This window comes from Schistocerca cancellata, chromosome 7 (assembly GCF_023864275.1).
Source record: "Schistocerca cancellata isolate TAMUIC-IGC-003103 chromosome 7, iqSchCanc2.1, whole genome shotgun sequence".
Taxonomy (NCBI): Eukaryota; Metazoa; Arthropoda; class Insecta; order Orthoptera; family Acrididae; genus Schistocerca; species Schistocerca cancellata.
In genome coordinates this window covers 425,425,015-425,441,013 of record NC_064632.1, presented here as the reverse complement: position 1 = coordinate 425,441,013, position 15,999 = coordinate 425,425,015, and positions in this window count along the sequence as shown.

Genomic DNA, 15,999 nt, shown 5'->3' with positions numbered 1-15,999 from the left:
GGAAGACGGCCTAACGGTGTGCGGGACCGTATCCCAGCTTCATGGAGACGGTTGCGAATGGTCCTCGCCGATACCCCAGGAGCAACAGTGTCCCTAATTTGCTGGGAAGTGGCGGTGCGGTCCCCTACGGCACTGCTTAGGATCCTACGGTCTTGGCGTGCATCCGTGCGTCGCTGTGGTCCGGTCCCAGGTCGACGGACACGTGCACCTTCCGCCGACCACTGGCGACAACATCGATGTACTGTGGAGACCTCACGCCCCACGTGTTGAGCAATTCGGCGGTACGTCCACCCGGCCTCCCGCATGCCCACTATACGCCCTCACTCAAAGTCCGTCAACTGCACATACGGTTCACGTCCACGCTGTCGCGGCATGCTACCAGTGTTAAAGATTGCGATGGAGCTCCGTATGCCACGGCAAACTGGCTGACACTGACGGCGGCGGTGCACAAATGCTGCGCAGCTAGCGCCATTCGACGGCCAACACCGCGGTTCCTGGTGTGTCCGCTGTGCCGTGCGTGTGATCATTGCTTGTACAGCCCTCTCGCAGTGTCCGGAGCAAGTATGGTGGGTCTGACACACCGGTGTCAATGTGTTCTTTTTTCCATTTCCAGGAGTGTATAAAGATGGAATTAGGGATAACAGCCGAATACATGTAACAAAGGACGTAGTGAAATGGTACCTCAGACAACAGTCACAATATCTGAGGGCGTTCGTCCGAGTCTTGAGCGACAATTTGAAAAGAATCGACCTGAAAATGACACTGCAGCCACTACTCGCGGACAAGAACTTCGGACGGAACGTCTCAAAATGGTACACCACGGTAACAGAACATGTCAGCTCATAGAAGGACTCAAGACAATCGACAGATAAAACGTTAGTACAGCTTGGACGCCATTCACAACTTAATTCGGCTATATTGACAACGAATAATAGCCACCAAGAAAGCGCACAGCGTTCGGAAGAGCCGCGACTAGAGGAAAACGTTACAGCCGTTGCTATTGGTCGGCGCACACCACGGACAGAGCTCCAGACGCGGCCCGGACCGCAGAGGGAACGCTTAGCACGACGAAGGTATAAATACCGGACTCGTTCCACACGGGAATCAATATCGGACAGCACATGAAGAAGATGCGAGTCACGCAGTTTAAATATCGTGTTGGAAAGATGCGAATAACAGGCAGAAGCCCCTATTAATCATAATGTCACTTATTTATTCATTAAAATAAATACCCAAGTGTCATATGATTGTTGTACAATTGTCCGAGCTTGTACCATTGTCTCGTTCACACTCGAGGAATAAGACTATCTTCTTCCCAGCGTAAACACTGCACAGTGATAATGTCATGCGTTGTTACAGGCCTGCAAATTTCCCGTCGAACTTGTCGCCGGCACGCAGGACGTATACTTCCAGGAACATAACGAAGCTTCGTGGCTGTTTTGATGCGATGAAACTGCTGAGCTAGATGGATATGCAGTTGCAACTGGAACTGTTTATTTAAGCAGAGGAATACGGCTTAAATCCTGGTTTGCGCAGCGATGTGAAATTGCGTCCTACTTGTTTCACGTGACTGCTGACGAGCAACATTGTTTCTCTTAGGCTGAAGACCTCGAACGTTGTCTGAACGAATTGCTAGGAGTTGCACTCCGCCTGGCGTTTAGACTGCCCGTGCAACCCGCCTTGCTAGGGCAGGCTAGCCTGCATTAGAGTTATGCCTCAAATACTACTATGTTTTGAATAACAAAGAAAAATTTTACGAAATCTCATTAATAGGTGCGCTTTAGCCTCATTATATGAGCTACAGAATCTTATGAAATGCGCAATCTTTGTTAACCCTTTGAATGCTGTAGACGTGAGATCCTGCTGCGCTCCACCTTTCCGCAGGGACTACGGACATCCTTAGCCGCTGCAGTGATATTTCTCATGGGCGCTGCAGACGACATTCACTGTCGCGGGTCGCGGTCTGGCCGGTATTCAAGTCTTAATGGCAGCTTCTACCATCAGCCGGTTCCGCTTCCTGTGGTTGCAGCGGACGTTTGTACCTGCTCACCGGTATTTCAGCATTCACAGTTGCTGTTCGACATTCATGCTAGCTGGTTCGTGTGATCATCTGCATTCTGCTTCCGTGGTGTCGTTTAGCTTTCTGCCTATTCATCGCGGTTTTTAGAATGCTATCTCTTTTTAGTTCCACAAACAAATGGTACGTCGGCGTGGTTGAACTGACGAAGAGACACTGGAGATACAAAGAATGACAGTGACAGTGTGTGGCACCTTCAATGACTGTAGTGATGATGATGATGATGATTCTTCAGAAGAAACCTGTAGTAATACGCTTGCACATACTTCATCTTGTAGAGTTCGCCAGGATAGTTCTTTTTCAAATTCTGAAAGTGAAGTCGAATCGATCCGTAAAAGGCCACGCCTTAGTGACAAATCTGATCAGCAAAAGCGTGATTTCAGTCCAGCACTGCATGCATTTGATGACTCATCCTCGAGATATAACTGCCAGCTAGCTGCTGATCCAAGTGCTTTATCCTTTCTCATGCCATTTCAATCTGAAAATCTGATGAAATTTATAGCTCTTGAAAATAACCGATTTTACACTTTCACCATGGCAACTACGTCGGAATCAGTTCATTCTCCACTTGGAAGGATGCTGGTTTTGAGGAATTGTATTGCTTCATTGGTATTTGAATTTTCATGGCCCGTGTTAAAAAGTTGAGAATAAGGGAATATTGGTCCTGAAATATGCTTCTGAGCATTCCATTTTTCGGCGACTGTTTTATGTCACTTTTGAGAATGTTGGCTACGCGTGCTCTATCACCAGATAAGTTTCCAATCGAACACACGCGGGAAATTATCGGACCCAACTCCAGCGTCATCCACAAACACCATTAACCGTCCCTTCATTGACCGACCAAGCGCAACAGAAATGGAATTCCATCGTACAAACTGACATCCGGCACCTGTACGACACAACACATGCTTACATTCAACATTCTGGCGATTGCACCGATTATTAATGTATCTCCATTTAAGATTTGTAATTCCTTAGCTCGCACTTCCATTAACCTGTGACTTTCAATGTTATCACTTAAATATGTTACCTAGACAAATGTATTCCAGAAATTTCATTACTCGAAATCAGTTATTTTTAGGTGTTGTGATTTTTCCATCAGTGTATACTATGCCGTCGCATAAGTGACGGGTACTGTAGTTTTGTTATGAAATGACATTACAATACCCTGGAGAAAGAATTCAATGATTTAGTTGATAGCGAAAGAGTAATAAATGAAAAGATTGACATACGGAATTCACTGTGATGAACAAGAAGCACTTTGTGATAAATTTGTAGGCATATAGAACGTGAAGAATTTGATGCTAGAAATAGCAAAATCTAAGGTCACGTGCATTACACCAGTCATTTGCGACAGTTTCTGATGGAAATAAACGAAAAGTAAGGGGACTATACATTACTATTATGTCCCCTGCCACAACTACTTTTGAAGGACTCTGTCAGTTCTGAGACGCTAGTTGTTCTTGCCTTTCACAGGGAAAGATTTAGGAATCTCAAGTAACTCCAGAATTGTTCTGTTTCACAATATGACCACGAAATTTCAGTCATTTCTTACTGGAACTTTTTATATAACACTGAAGGTATTCTTTCCACCTTGTTTCCCTGTGCAGTATAGTCTGGAAATTTTTCTGGCTAATTTCGTTTCTTGTTTTTCTATACCTTTATTAATGATCTGCCTCAATGCTTCAGGCCTCATTACAATGTAGTAATGTTTTAATTTTATATTATAGCATATTGATTTCGTATTGTACCTGTTACATGTGACTCCATATGCTTTATGTACATTAAAATTTATTTGTTGTTTTCAGGTTTGTGATTTAATCCTGAAAATCATATGATTTCTGATACGTATTTGATTTTAGAGCCTGAAATATGTTTCCCAACTCAGTTGCTAAACGCTACGCAAAAACATATAGTGGACATCTTCTCGTGTTGTTTCTCTGACTCAAATATCTATATTAATTGAATGAATTTTCTGTCAATCATTTTCTACGTCATAGCTTTTATACCAGCTTCGTGCTAGTAATGGACCTACGTGTCTTTGTGTAAATTATTGACTGGTAATGTTCAGTGTTGAAGGATGGAACTTTATGACCGATTTTCTTTGTGTACTGTTATTATGTAAGTGTTCATATTATTCAGTCTAACCTTTGTGTATAGTTAGTTATCTATGTCTTTCAAATGAAGATTTATTTCTCCTTGAATATTATTTTAGACAAGCTTAAAATATATTATACATATTACTGGGAAGTACATTCATTAAGTGAAGGGGCATGCCTGGAAAGAATTTCGATTTAAAATGGTTCAAATGGCTCTGAGCGCTATGGGACTTAACATCTGAGGTCATCAGTCCCATAGAACTTAGAACTACTTAAACCTAACTAAGCTAAGGACATCACACACATCCATGCCCGAGGCAGGATTCGAACCTGCGACCGTAGCAGTCGCGCGGTTCCGGACTGAAGCGCCTAGAACCCCTCGGCCACCGCAGCCGGCAATTTCGATTTAAAACTCGCTATTGTCGAATTTATGACGGAAAAAGGAGTGAAAAAAAAATTAGAACATTCATAACGGATTTGCAGACCTCGTATTTTAAAAGGACTTCACTGCACGCTGTCCGCAGTAGGACAATGAAAGGTAATAAACAACGTTTCCGGAATTCACGGGGTACATTTGAAAACAAGTCGCGATACAGAAGGGAAACGTTCTGGCAAACATAGCCTATTTCCTTATACTTGGTGTCGTTAAAGAAAACGCGACCCTTGATGAATTCAATGGTTTCCTTGAAAGAATGGCAAGAATCGTTTCCCAAACCTTTTAACTACATTACCAGTCTTACAACAATTTTCGATTAGTATTCGAGACCGTTCGGCGTTTCAGTTGAAAGCGCCACTGTGCAAGTACAAATACACCTGATTCACTGAATTATAACTTACCGGCAGATTGCAAGGTAATTCCCGTTCTAATCACAAATCCTTTTACGTTATAACTATCCAGGACGTGTACATTGCTTTCCTCAGCAAGAGTTTCCACGTCTTCATAAAGAGGTGCGAAATTTGCTACAGTATTTCCATTGAAATATTTGTGGAAAAGACTTTTTTTTTCGAGTATGAAACTAATTAAGTCACGACTTTATTTATTTTATTTAATCGTATGGTGATTTTATACAATATACAGTTGATACAAGCAAGTAATTTTATACAATATACATATGATATAAGACAAGATTAAACCTTAAAGTCCGTGTTTTTTCAACCGATTGATTAAGCTGGGTGTGAGAGTGAACAAGTCGCCGGGAATACCAGGGTATGAATGAAGTGGACAGCGTTGGACTAAATGTTCAATGGTCTGCTCTTCTCGATTACATTCACACATTGGTGAACTGATCCAGCCCCATTTGTACCTGAAGTAGCTACAACAACTATGTCCAGTCCTTAAACTGTTGAGGCGGCGCCAGAGGTTCCTCGGTAGGTCAAAACCTTTTGGCTTCTTTGTGGGATCAAGGTAATGGGCTCTTGTTACCAATGTTTTTGTTGTCCAGTCACGACTACATAGAAACCAGAATGAAATTGTCTGCCTCTGTCTGTATACCAGCGATATGTACCAGAGGAATGTTAAATTATTTCTTCAATGTGCCAAAATAATTAAATAATACTGAAAATTTGTTTTGTTGTGCTCTATGTTGTTCACAAATGTGACATATAAAACTATGTCGCATGCAGTGCGACAGCACTGCCATTTAAAAATGGCTCATACACTATAACACTTGTGCTAGGGTATGACTCCTGAGACAAATTCTTGGTCACCCCTGATGTAGCCGATATTTTCTTGTGAAACTGGATAAACGTTTTAGAATCTCCTCATACTAAAAATATGATTTATATCTGAGCAGAACAGGCATTGTCTACGGGTCCTCAAACTTTACTTTTATCCACCGATCCTTGCTTGAAATTGGTGTTCAGCTTCTTCTTCCACAGCTTTTATCCAGCAATGTAATAGGGACCCCTTTGGGTCTGTCTCAATTTGGCGTTTTCTCGTTCTTTGTCGGGATAGAGGTCAAGCCTATGTTATCTCGGACTCCCAATAAGTCTTTCTATCGAAATTTAAAAGAAAATCCGAGATTTATCGTTGTTTGTCGATATCCTGGGAGCACATGTCCATACCACCGTACACAGCTTTCCCTCGACTTCTCAGTGCAGGTGACACCTGTACTGCTTCAGATTTCATCATTGGTTACTTCATCATGATATATCAGGCCAGATATCCACCGAAGGATTTTAGTTTGCATTACAGCAAGTCATTGCTCTGCTTCATTTGTTGCTGGCGAACAGTGTCCTCCATACATGGCTGCTGGCTTGTTTGCAAAGTGGTATGTTTTCGACTCACGTCGATCCATAATGATATTATCATAATTACACAAGTCATTGCCCTGCAGAGCTCAAGTGATTTGTACTTTTTGGAAGGAGTAAGATGTCGGTAGTGGCTTTTGAGATTAGAGTGACTACTGACAAGGCCTCTAATTACATGTTAGAAAATGAATATAGGACTGAGCAAGTAAGAGCATAGTTTCATATGGTGCAGAAACCTGTACATTGAGAAAAGACGAGAAAATAATTCTTGGGGACACTGGAAATATGAATATGGAGGAAACCGGAGGGTCAGAGATGAGAAGATTGGGAGAGGAACGAAGAAGTGTTGAGAAGAGTCGAGAAGATGATTAGATATCACAAGGAAAAGGAGAAAAAGTTGATTAGGCGACATCTTAATCCGACAGCGCTAACTCCAGCGTAGAACTGAAGGACTGGTGAAGGAAAAGACGGTATGAGGGAGAAGGTACCAATTTATGGACAGTCACAGGCTGGAAAGCCATAAGTATGTAGATCTAAAGAAGAAAACACAAGATCAGGAGAACTGACCAAGCATCATGCCTGGATCTGCCACAGGGAAGAACAAATATTGATGATTATGTCTAGTAATCTTTATTATCAGCTGTTTCAGTATCAGCCATCATCAGACTGAAGAAGCAAAAATGAATACAATTTGTGTCGATAAATACGATGACTGTTCGTTTATTAAGGCGCGACTGGTCGCGAAATAGAATCCGGTGTGAAAATCCGATGAAGTTTTGCACAGTTGTGTTGGACAGCGTCTCTACTATAACTGCCGGTCACGTCACGTCGTTTCTCCAGCTCTGAGCGCACGGAGAGTAGGTAAAGATTCCTAGAAAATAGTGCCTCCCACCAAGTACGAGTGCCTGCTGGGAGATTTCGCCTGATTTCATGCAGCCAACAATAAGTAGCTGTCATGGATTTCCCTCTTCGCGACAATTCTCGGCCGCACACTGCAGGGGCAATGAAGTTTCTCCCACAGCGTTTTCGATAGGAACTGTTTGATCATCCACTACACAACCCAAACTTGGCTCCGTCTGAGTTTCATTTCTGCTCATATGAACCGTTGGCAGCCAACGAGCTGCAGACCAGCGTAGAATTGATCGAAAGTACAGGCGGCTGCCTTATACGACAAGGGTATTAGAAAGTAGGCACAACGCTACGACAGATGTCTTAAGTTTCAGCGGGGACTATGTAGAGAAGCAGCTCGAAGGTGTAGCTAACTGTTTCATATAAATCGCTTTCGATTTTCACTGTGGTTTCCATTTCGCGACCCATCTGACCGTAATTAATGAATAGCCCACATAGAATTCTGAACAACCAGTGATGAGAAACACTGAGGTGATGGAAGTCGTGGAATACCTCCTAATATTGAATCACCTAAGTAGAAAAGAGAGCTCTGTCGATGCACATCCCTTTATATCTTGTTAACGCGAAACTACCGGCAGCTGTACACATGCCTTTGCTATTCCACGACTTTTGTCATCTTAGTGTAACCAAGAACGTAAACATAGGAAGACGTCAGCGAGTGATAGCTTAATCTGTTGAAGTACATTGTAAATATATTTTTGGTAATTTGGACGGGGAGCACTGCTCCGTCGAAGCGAAGTGATCGGGTCAGTTTGCTGCGGGCATTGCCGATGACCCCTGGCGAGACGTGCAGTCCACGGCATCCCCACGGCGGTGGCCACCGCGCACTGGGGCGCAGTCTCCAGCCGGCTGGATAATTAATTGGCATGCCTGGAACGCGCCGGACGGCCATCTGCACCAGCGGCCACTCCCCGTCGCCGTGGCCACGCCCGCCGCTGACCAACAGCTGCACTTTCGCCCCAGTGGACACACCTGTGAGTCACCACTTAACAAGCGTTTGACACTCATTTTCTCGCTCATTACTTTCATTGTCTTCAACAGGTGAAATACAGTGATGAACGTGAGAAACAGAGCCGTTAAACTGCTGTTATACGACGATACCTTAAATATAGTAATATAAGGGGCAGTCGAACGAAAACGAGGCAGATGGGAAAAAAATAAGTATAGTCTTCGTTTAAACAATAGTCTGTCAATATAGTTATCCCACAGTGAGACAAGACGGTAAATGCCTTCTATGGTGTCATCATTATAACTAGGAGTGCACCGTTCGTCCGAAGCATCCGACAAGCAGGGCTCCAAAGGTATGGAAATCGCACTGGGAGAGATCGGAACAGTATAGATGATGTGCAAGGGCTTCCCAGGGAGGCGTCTGGAGCGTAGTCGCAACAACCTTGACAACGTGTGGGCGGGCAGTATTATATAGCTGAATGATACCGTCCGTCAACATTACTGGGCATTTGGACTTGACTGGGCGTTTCAATTTTTGCAAAGTGTCTACATACGTTAATTGTGGTGGTGTGTTGCAGAAAGCCAATGAGCAGCGGGTTGCCGGAAGGCTTCATTCTGTTGCAGTATAATACCCGCCCACATATGCCAAAGTTTTTTCGACTACGCTACAGACTTTTCGCTGGGATGCCCTTACCCATACTTCATACAATCGCGGTCTCGTCCAGTGCGGCCTATGTCTTCTGGAGCTCTGAAGAAAGATGTTCTTGGGTATCGATTTGGTTCAAATGGCTCTGAGCACTATGAGACTTAACTTCTGAGGTCATCAGTCGCCTAGAACGTAGAACTAATTAAACCTAACTAACCTAAGGACATCACACACATCCATGCCAGAGGCAGGATTGGAATCTCCGACCGTAGCGGTCGCTCGGCTCCAGACTGTAGCGCCTAGAACCGCACAGCCACTTCGGCCGGCGGTATCGATTTGTTTCGAGCGAAAAGATGTACACCTTGATGCCACTGAGGTTCAATATTCAAACGCAAACATTTTATCCATTAAGGCATTAATCGTCACGTGTAACAGTGGGATAAACGTATTTACAGTTACGGCGATTACTTCTGAAATAATAAACAGTTTACTTACTTTTCTTCAATTTGTCTCGTTTTCATTTTCACTACCACTTATATAACAATGTCAGACAAATGAGAAAACTATCTCACAATGAGATTGACAATAATAATAATAACAGTTATGTTGAGCTGTGGTCGGCTCGCGTTAATGCCATTTTTCCTTTTGGACATTTTGTCACCCTCGAGTGGCGTCTTATTCCTCCCTCAGTTACAATCCGAACGAGTTGCTCACTTGCCTCTGTCAGTGGCAGCAGCAGCAGCATTTTTCGATACTGGTACTGCTGTAACTCCTTTGGTGTGGCAGTTGTATTTCCGTGTCATGGTGTGCGTGGTAGTTGGTCGGTTGCGTGAAGCAGCTGGGGTGTCTCTGCAGCGTCAGGTCAGGCCGGGGCCGCTGGCAGCGTGCACACTCGGTCGGACCTGGTGTGGCACTAGCGGTGAGAACTGCTAAGTTCCTCGCCCAAAGCACCTGCATACTGGAGTTCAGTAATCAGTGAACCTGTCACGAAAGCTCAACCGTTGTGAGATATCTTCGTTAATTGCTGGTTGTTGCGTCCGGGGCTATCCCAACAAGCAACAACGTGATGGTGTGTTGGAGTCGGCAAACTTTTGCAGCCATCTCCCTGTATGGTGTTTAACCTTTGAAATGATTGTAATTTATTAGTGAAGTGCACCAGCGGTATCTTCTGCCTTGTGGCCATTAACGTTCCGGTTACCTTCCCTGGTCGTTAGCGTAGTTTTGAAGCAGTGTGTTTTTCCTCGCCGTGTTGATGCTGTCTGGCACGGCGTGTAGTTCGACAGCTTGTTGTTGTTCTCTTTTTTCTTTGAGTCTTTATTCTGCCTTGACTGTGTTTATACGCCAATTATTAAGACATAATCTTGCTGCGATCCTCGTCTTCGCTGGTAGAGTCCTGCATGACCGAGTAAGCGAGCACAAAATACGAGGTGGGGCGAGCACACCCTAACTTGATAGGCTACCCGCACTAGTTCTCGTGACCGAGCATAGAAGCCGTGACCGAATACGTAGCACATAACTTCAAACACATTACACGTGTTATTATCCGTGTGACACTGCAGCCGGGCTTCTTATTTGTGGCGTGTCTCTCTCTGTAATAATGCAGCGCGAGAAAGCCAGTGTAGTAAGACGTAAGATTGAAACCAATGTTTACACATTAAAGAAACTGGAAGGTCTAAAAAGCCAAGTATGGAGTATATTTCTGTTGGTTGTAGATGAAAACATTGCGTCTACTGGGTACGCATCGTGCATAAACTGGTCCACTTTATTGTTTTTCCAGTCGGGAACCACTCATTTAAAGAAACACAGTTGCAACAAACCTCACGAAGATCGTTTCTTTGGCAATCCTTCCGTTATCTTAATATGCTTGAAATAAGTGAAAAGCAGGAAATTCTTAACAATGTGCGACAAATGTGTGCTACGTACGCAGGTACAACATTCAATTATTAACATAATCGTTTTTGCATAGTTAGTGGAATGTGCATTATAGAGAATCGGGAATGTTGTGATTCGTATAATATTTCATTAACGTAAAACATCTCGTTTTTATGGGAACGGGGGTCGGGTTGTTTGGGGGGAGTGACCAAACAGCGAGGTCATCGGTCTCTTACGAGAATGTTTCGATGATTTCCATATCAGTTCTGTATTACTTGTCTCTTTTGTTTATTATCATAGATCCTTCAAGTACTGTGTCATCACCACCCAGAAAGAGAGCTCGTTTCAAGGAATGGAGGAACAACAGATCATCCGCAGCAGATGAAGTAGATCTGTACATTTTAATGCACCCCAGAGATGATGATGATGACATCTTAAAGTGGTGGAGCAGACACGAAACAGATCTGCCAGGTTTGGCTGCAGTTGCAAGACGTATTTTATGGATCCCAGCAACAAGCGCACCTAGTGAAAGGTGCTTTAGTAAAGCCGGCATGTTACTAACAAATTGCCGCAGCCAATTAAATCCGGAACGCGTTAGTGATTTCCTGCTGATCAGCAATAACTATAATTTTGTTTATGTTGCAAACAATTGAAACGTATGACAAGTTACGTCTGTAAATGTTAAATGTTCTTTGTATGCTTTCTTTATGAAGATGGCTGTCTTCTAGATTAAAGGGCAAGCACTTATTTAATGTTTCCTATAAATGAAAGGAAAAATATCTCTTTTGCTTGGAAATGAGACTCGTCTTCTATCCGCGATTGTATTGAAATATCATTTTACTTTCCAGGTGCTTTATGAATTTAGCTGTGTCACGTACTCATTCTTGGAAACGTTACTTTTGTATTAAAAGAGAGAGAGAGAGAGAGAGAAAGAGAGGCGTTGTATTTGCACAGCACAGTACAGTGCAGTGCAGCGAGCCGGGGCTAGGCGAGGTGAGACGTCAGCGGTGACCGGTCATGCTCGGCCATGCTCGATTATCCGCGTGTCCGGAATCCGGACATCAGACATGGGGCGAGTACGTGACCGAGCCGAGTGGTGTGGGGCCGGACACGAGCGGCTCGGTCCCCCCGTCAACAGGCGAGCCGTGACCGGTCAAACACTGAGCGTTGCAGCACTCTATTCGCTGGTACCTTTGGTTGTCATGCTGTTGGTCGGGTGGGAGGGAATTGATTAGACAGTTGGTTGGTTGGCCAGCCGTCCGTAGCCGCTTGTTTAGTGCTACGCTTGTATATCTGTCTCACCTACACTGTGGTTAGAGTTTCCTCCCCAGGCCGACCCTTGGAACACTTCTGGGCACCACTGTTTGTTGTTTGTGATTGTCATTTTATTTGGTCGCAGGTACTGTGCCAGGCCTTCATCCGTGTATTAATATTGTCTGTTTTATGTTTAGTATATGGCCTTCAGCCGAACGTCATAACAACTTTAAGATTAGGCCCTCAGTCGCGTTTGTTTCAGACTGTGTGGCTTTAATATGTAAATTCTTGTCTATATGGTTTCTCTTTAATTATTCTGAATTCTTGAAACGGCCTTCAGCCATGTTGTGTAAATGTTTATCTTATGGTTATCTTTAATTATTCTTGAGTAATCGCTTCGGCCTTCAGCCGACAAGATACTTCAAGTTTTCTTAAGATGTTTTTCTGTTGTACTGTGTAAAGCTTATTCTTAAAGTTTCTCTTTCATTATGTACAGAATTTTTTTTTTAATTTGGCTTTCAGCCGAAGAATTAACTTGAATTTTCCTTAATATGGCCTTTAGCCGGAAGATATTGTAATTTTAAGTAAGTCCTTCAGCTGTTACTTTAAATCCTGGTGTTTTAAAAGCAATCACGTATTCTGGAGAAGTTACTTGGGCCCTCAGCCGTGAATTGATCTTTGTTGTTTTAAAGAGAAAACTTTGCATTGGTTTAAGGAATAAAGTTGTGTGTGTTCTTGTATAACTAACAGTAATTGAACTTGGCCCCTATCCACAACCTGATCTGCTCTGTCCTGCGAAACCCGATTTCATGTATTATACAGGATGTATTATAATTTTAAATGGTGATCATCACTGAAATGGATAGATCACAGTACTGTTAGTAAGGCAAAATGTTAAGTCTCGATGGCAAAATATCTTTATCTTATATTAATATCACTTTTGATGTCCTGTTCACCATCATCAGATATCAAACTGCTACGAATAGCACTTTAATGGTAACTGCTGTACCATAAGCAGCTGACATGGGTTACAGTATATGTTATTAGAACCGAAAGCCGTCCAGCAAGGATGGGCCTGCAAACGAGACAGTCGTGAAATTTTGGTTATGAGCCCCAACAAACTTTACTTACTAATATGGCGCACGATGGATAGTGGAGAAGGTCCTGTGCCCGGGCCTCCAAGATCAGCTGACCTCCACACTCTGGTATTCTGCGTCTGTTGTCATCTCAAAAGCGAAACCTACAGCGCATTCGCTATGGTCGAAGAACTGGAGTAAATAATTTTATAGTCTTCCAGTATTTCACAAACACGGATGTGAATATTTGCAAACATTGCATACAGAGACTTTATAGATGTTGAAACTGTAATGAGTCCCATTCACTATCGTTGCTGCCTCTGGATCACGGGGATGTTCTCTGCCCGAGGACTGGGTGTTCGTGTTGTCTCATCATTTCACCATCATCATCATCATTCGTCACAGCGGCTAGATTGGATTGTGAACAAATTGGACTGTGAAAAAATCGGGGCTTTGTATGGGCGCAAATGACTGCGCAGTTGAGAACCCTACACACAAACATCATCATCATCATCAGTCCCATTTGGTAAAATAATCATCGATTCAGTCACGATTTCTGGAGCTATTTCGACCTCTAGTAGCACCAAAATTCAAATGACATCTTTTTCCTTTGAATTCCGCTTTATCCACGAAAATATTCCAAGGAAGTTTAACAGGTGTCGGTGAAGATGGGCTGTTCACCGTGTTACATTCTGAAAAACTCACTTTCTGCAAAACCTGTGGGTACCATTACAGAACATTTTGTTCTCGTGTGTGGAGAGGAATGACAGTAAAGATACAAATCTTCTTTCCTCAGTGCTGACTCTTGTAATTCAGATCTACAGTAGAAAATAATCCAAAAATACTGCAAAAAATTGAATTTCTCATCAGATAACTTTATTCAGTACTGCTGTGCCGACATGAAACCGCCACTAACTCCCCCGCACGACTCTGTCGTTGCCAATTTTGGGCGGCGCTGTGTCCAGCGTGATTGTGGCACCTCCTAAACGAAGGCAGCCGCCGTCTGCCGCGGAATGACGAGTTCTCTTCCGCCTACAGTTGTAAACCTGCAGCAGCCATCGCTGGTGTCTTTCCCGATGGAGCCATAGTTGGTCATCTTTGGTTTTGCGGGATCAGTGTCTTCAACGGTAGTACCAACCGTTGAGTGACCCAGTGTGCTAAAGGTCGCCTGCTCGGGGTTGCAAGTACTAGTGCACCTCGTTGCATGCGCGGAAGTGGTGGGTGGTTTGCTGGATGGTTCTTTTGTTATGCAAGAAGTGGTCATGCTTCAGGAAACCGTTGGTGTGGCTGGACAAAGGCAAATTAGCTGTCTTAAGTTTACGACTGTGGTGGCCCTAGCCTTATCGTTTGCTGCATTTAGTAGTAGTTCGGTATGTGGGCCAGCTATTGAAAATTTTGTTGATCGTGTTCATAAATAAGGATAATTTTTTATGTAAGGGAAAACTCTTTTATTTACTTATAACTTGTTGAGGCTTAATCAAATTCACGTCACAGCGTTATCTTTCCCCGCATGGACAGTCGGGGACTTGTGTATTTGTTTATTGACCTTGTTTTATCACCGTGGCTTCACAAAACATTCCACCTGCGTTTTGTAGTTGCTAAGGAAGTATATCCACCATAGTGTTTTAAAATTATACTATTTTTAAATTGAATGGATGTGTGAAAACTGTTTTCTTTTAATGACAGTTCTCGAAAATAAATTTTCACATTTTTTGAAGAAAAATATCACACTCACCTCAACCTAGTCCATTCACTAACTTGATCTGTAGCTTTTGAAAAAAATTTCATATAGGTTATTAGTAAGTAAGATTTCTGATTTTGATCACCCTGAGACATCAGACTCTCCGCCTGTGTGGTAATTTGCCCGAAAACATGGAAGGTAAACAGGTCCGAGTGAGGAATGAATAAATTAATGCAGTGAGATCTGGGTTAAACTACATACAACCATTGTAACATAAATATCGCATATTGCTAGTTACTTTTGCTGTACAGCTATTTTATTTTCTAGCATCGCAATTTTATTTAAAAACCATATTAAGAGTGGATCACAATTCTGTAAATTACAAAAGTGAAATAGCTTTCCATGTTAGTCTATGTTATATTTGTATTGTCGTACTCAAAAGTCAATGACTCGAATTGTGTTCCACCTGATTTGAATGCAGCAACATAATGTAACTTTATTGCAGCTCCTCTCAACTTTTTTACAACTAATTACATTTCAGAAAGCTCGTTCAAACTTGAAAATAAGTGATGAAAATTATGATGCTGCTTTGTGACTCTAGACTCGTACCCGGTAGCTACTGTCTCTGTTAACTAACCATGAAAGACCTAAAATATAGTTTAAATCACGAGTAACAAAGTGAGTGCCTGATTGAGTGCATGATTAAACATAAAATCACGTAGCGTAAGGTTTGTGTTGGACGGGGATCCCAACCCAACTCGTAATCTGATTGTCACTTAAGGACAATAAAATATTAGATATTGAATTGTTTTACTAGTAAGGAGTTCACTGACACTGAAAGGACGAGATGAAAAAGTATCGACTTACCAATATTCGAATCATGCACAAATCGCCGTCTTTTTCTACGCTCATTTCACTAGCAGCGCGAAAAGGTATGTGCTGACTGCAAGCCGAACTCCAGAAGTTATTTTTTTTTCCACAGTAACTGGGAGTGGTATGTTTGAGCCAGAAACGATGTGATAAAAATTTCCTGTGTCTCACTCTGAGTCGATGAAGGCACCTACCACTATTGTTGACAATGCACCGGGAGTAGTTAAAAGTCATAATTATTTTGAAACTACAATGAATACCCCTAGCTGCATACAGGCGTTGATGTAAGTCAACGAGGACAGTTGAAAATGTGTGCT